This window comes from Petaurus breviceps, unplaced genomic scaffold (assembly GCF_028583685.1).
Source record: "Petaurus breviceps papuanus isolate PSGF00001 unplaced genomic scaffold, PetGlider_PUasm1.0 90919, whole genome shotgun sequence".
Classification (NCBI taxonomy): domain Eukaryota; kingdom Metazoa; phylum Chordata; class Mammalia; order Diprotodontia; family Petauridae; genus Petaurus; species Petaurus breviceps.
Genome location: NW_027187378.1, coordinates 28,648,096 through 28,653,175, shown reverse-complemented (window position 1 = coordinate 28,653,175; position 5,080 = coordinate 28,648,096).

The window sequence follows — 5,080 nt, the reverse complement described above, 5'->3', positions numbered from 1 at the left end:
ATATATATATAGAGAGAGAGAGAGAGAGAGAGAGAGAGAGAGAGAGAGAGAAGGAGAGGGACAGGGGGAAGGAGACAGGGACAGAAAGAGAGAAAGAGACAGAGAGAGGAGGAGAAGGAGAAAGAGAGGATAGGGGAAAGGATGAAGGAAGAAAGAGGAGTTAGAGGGAAAGAGGGATGAAGGAAGAGAGAGAAAGAGAAAGGAGAAGGAAGAGAGGAGAGGGTAGGGGAGAAGAGAGGAAAGAAGGAGAGAGATAGAACAATGAAAAGAGAAATGGAGAAATAGAAAAAAGAGGGAGGGAGAAAAAAGGCAGTGAGAGATGGAGAGAGAAGCACACTGTTGATATCCCCACAAGCTAAAAAGCAGTAGAATTGTCACTGGTCTGCTCTAAAAGATCTCTAGAGGATGCTTTCAGGTCTTGGATCCTGAGATTTCAATTTCCTCTTGCAAATGAGAACCAATTTCTTGCCTCTCCCTCCCCTCAGGAAACACCTTTGAGCTGGGAGCAAACATAGAAAGTTGATCCCTAAAAGGACATTTTTGGGTAGAAATTTCTGAGAGGCTTCAAAGAGAGAGTTAACCCAGTAGGAAGGAGTGCTGCGACCTTAATTGAAGAGTTTGCAGTAGCCAGGCTATATAATTAGTGTTCTGGGGGAAGCCGCGGGGGATTTTCTTGCCTTCAAGGAAAGTACATTTGAAGTCCTAAACAGGTTAACAGCCTCCTTTTAAATATTTTCCTTTTGTGGCTGCTTCTGTGTGTCTTTGTCTTCTAATGTGGTCACTTAAAAAAAAAAGAATCAATTTTCCCAGAAGAGGAGAAAAGAGCTGATATTCTCCTTTGGAGCTTTTTCTTCCTCCTAATAAAGATGGAGATTATGTACAGTAAGATCCATGCTCAGGGGCTCTGAAAATATGGATTATGTAGATGAGCTATTTAAGGACCTTTAAAAATGCTGACCCAGTCCCTGAGTATTTACAGGCTCTTAGAAAATGTGGATTGTCTAAATGTGCATTTGGGGACCTTTAAACACTCTGGTTATTATGGATCTAGAGAGCCTAACAAATCCCTTCTGGACTGTTACACTTGTCTGTTGTATGAGTGAAAGAGTATTTGGAAGAAGAAAAAAAAGCTGAATTTTTACCAAATGACTTTTGATGGATTTGAGCTTATTTGATCAAATTTGGCTGACAGGTGTGGTCATTTTTTCCCCCCAGAAGGTGGTTTCAGTTCTCTTAGAAAGCAGACTTATGCAGAGTAGGGAATAATCACTAGACCTTTCCATGAACTCTCCTTCCCTAGTTTATAAGATCAAGGGCCAAGAGAGGCAGGGTAGAACAAAGTTGGCTCCTTTAGCTATGTCTTTTATTCTCTTTATATGGACCCAACTTGATGATCTCCCCTGGATTTACAATTGAGCTTTGGCCTTAGGATCACAGTCCTAGAACTTGTAGAAACTTCAGAGGCCATCTCCTCCACCCTCTCATTTTACGGATGAAAGAAACCAAGGCCCAGTCATGTTAAGGGATTTGACCAAGGTCACAAGGAAGTGATCAAGAGTGGGATCTAATGACTCCGGAGTTAACATTCTTTCTTTTGGATTACATTTCCTCTGGACTTCGTCTTCAAATTCAACATCCATTGAGCATCTACTGTTGTAGAGCATTATACTAGGCATGAAGTAGTTTGTCTTCATGGACCTTGCCACTGAATAAGGAATTATGTCCAAATAGTTGTAATATAAAAATGATATATGATGAATGCATAACACAGGTCTAAGAAAATAATTTTCTATTCTCCCCAACAATCCATAGGACAGAAGAGGGTGGGTATCGGTTCAAGCAGGTGACTCAAATTAGTGTGCTCTGCAGTGGCAGCCAGGGAACTTGGGTGCCACATCTAGGCCTTATCGGGAAAAAGCATTTATTAAATGGCCCTCTATTCATAAGACCTATTGCTGTCACTAGTTTCAACTCCTGCTTTCTAGGAAATGGAAGCAGGAGCCAAAATACATGTGGACAAGTGACAAAGCTACAAATATGAATATAGGATTAATGGATAGCCTGTTAGCTTTATGTTCCAGCAGCAGCATGGGTGTCTCCAGACTTGCTGTCCCCAGCCCATCCAGAAGGCTTCTTTCTCTGGGATACTCACCCCTACCCAAATGCCTCATAAGAATGATCTCTCCTCCCTCACCTAGGGGCTTATAGGAAATAACCCAGGCAATAGATGAAAAACACCCTGGAAATGCAAAGTGTTATTAGAATGGAATTTCATTTATTACAGCCATTGATTAGAAGCAGCACAGCCCTGGGAGAAAATATATTAGTTTGTTGTAGTTAATGAGCTGTTAATGTACTTAGAGACGAGTTACCAGGGAAGGCAGTTGAAGCCTGGATGAATCCAGAGCCAAAGATATTGCCAGGTTGGTGACTATAGTGTGATTATGAGTATGTAGGGGAACAGGGAGAGATGAACTACAGGGAGGGGAACTCATTATAAAAGTCCAGGGTCACAGAATCACAGAATTCGAGGGTTGAAAGGGACCTCAGTAGCCACATATGAGCAGCTGGTGGCCCCAGTGGATTGATAGGATGCTGGACTTGAAAACAAGAGGACCCCAGTGCTAATTCTGCCTCAGATACTTATTAGTTATGTGACCTTGGGCATTCTTTCAGCTTCAGTTTCCTCATGTGTAAAGGGGGGATAACAATAGCACCTACCTCATGGGGCTGTTGTGAGACTCAGATAAGATAATATAAAAGCACTTAGCACATTGTCTGCCACATAGTAATATACATGTGATATATGCATATACACATATAATATATACACACATACATATGTATATACATATATACATACTCTATATATACATATATAATGTGTTATATATTATATATAGTGTTATATAGTATACATATATATAATATTATTATTAGCTAACCCAACACATATGTGAAGGGAATCCCTACTCTAACACACCCAACAAGTGTCATTCAGCCTCCCCTTGAAGAGCTCCAAGAAGGAGGAGCCTGGATAAGATCTCTAGATGACTCATTCTCCTTTCGGATGATTTTCCTGACATGACGCCAGGCCCAGATTTTCCTCTTTGTAGCCCTCACTCATTGTCCCTGATTCTTCCCTCTGGAGTCACTCCCTTTCACCCCCAGGTTTCCAGGGTTCATTTCCATCCCCTATAACCAATTTCTCACAGTTAGTGAGAATCAGATCCAGAATATGATTTCTTCTTGTTTGTTCCTCCACTATTTGAATGATGAAATTCTAAGGCAAGTCAAGGAGTTATTAGCAGGTCAGTGTTTAGCAGACAGAGCTCCAGAAAATGCTTGGATACTTGGAGTATGCATTGCTCCTGCGTCATGCCTTTGTGCCAAGCTGGTGATTTGTTTCTCAGACTCCTTATTTACTTCCCCTTTCTGTCCAGGTGGTCTCAAGTACTCCCTGAAGACAAAAATTGCTGCTATTCCTCCCACCTTTGATCTTTACACTTTCCTACTCTGGGTCCTGAGCAAGTAGATAAGCAGAAAGCTGAGGAAAGGGAGCTTCCTGGCCCCTTTTAAATTCTTCAGCTTTTGTGTTCTTTTCCTTCTTTCCTGTGGTCCTGGGTGAAGTATTTGTCCATGTAATTCATTATGAGGACCTGAAAGATGTAGTTGCCAGATCAATGCTGTTTCCTTGTATAGTGTCAACAGGAAGACCCTCCGGTCCTCTAGTGACTCAGTTTCCATTCAGGAATAGGAAGCCCCCTGGCCCTATATGCCTGCCTACTTCACATGGCTCACATGGTTTTCCTTTAAGTTTGGGGAGTGGAATGGGCAGACCATAGAGTATATTATGCTTCAAGCTAGAGCCAAGGCCTTTCACTACCCCTTTGATTTCCAAAGCAATATCCCCTGAATGAAACACAGACAAAAGAAGAGAAAATTCTCTAGGCTAAAAACTTCTGTCTCGAACACCAAAGTTGTGTCTGCTCCCAGGCCTCGATGAAATAAATTTGTTCAGTTGAATTGGTTGAGTTCAATTGAATGGAACTGAGGCACAGTCAATCCTGGCCTCATCATCTCTCTCTGAATTTTCCTCTGCATTTGGCCTACTCTTAATAACTTGATTGTGGGATTCCACTGCTGAGACTTTTTCTTAATGGCACGGGGTTCCCCCTGGCCTAACTTAATCTCATCTCTGGGGGATAGGAGGAAGGGGTATCTTTGAGATAGAGGAGACAAAAAGGGGAGGTTAAGGCCAAGGCATAAGATGAGGAGACAGCTGAGGAGGCTCAGAGCAGTAAAGTCAAAGTTGAATAGCTAGTAAGTGTCAGAGCCTGGATTAGAATCCTGTTCTCCTCACTCCAAGACGTGTTCTTTCTTCAATAGTTCAAGGGCAAGCAGAGAAGAGGCTCAAATGAATGTTGGATCTCAGACATCAGACACCAGTAGGACCCAATTATTACTGTCAGGGGGACAGATGAGAAGCATCCTTGTGTACACACACACACACACACACACTCTTTTTTTTTTTTGAGGGGGAAGGCAGGGCAGTTGGGGTTAAGTGACTTGCCCAAGGTCACATGGCTAGTAAGTGTTAAGTGTCTGAGGTCATATTTGAACTCAGTTCCTCCTGATTGCAACGCCAGTGCTCTATTCACTGCACCCCCTTGCTGCCTCTCACAGACAGATTCTTTGAGCAAAAAGGGACATGCAGAGGTCATGTTTTCTACCTGTCTGCTTCTTCTATAAAATGCAAATAATGACATGTTCACAACCTCTTTAACAGTGGTGGTGTGCGGATCAAATGAAATAATGTTTGTGAATGTGTTTTACATATGGAAAATCACTATAGAAATGTAAGGATTTGTGATTCTGTGCCTGGGAAGATGTTGCTTCATAATTGTTGCCAAATGATTTCATGTGTTTCTATTCCATCTTCCCAAACATATTGTAAATACTTTAAATGCCTTCTTTTCTTTTAAAAGCTCTCCCAAATGCCCATCAGTGTGCTTAGCACTCAACACATCCTCCATAAGGGAAACTCATCTAGTTTTACCCCCTTATTTTATATTTACAG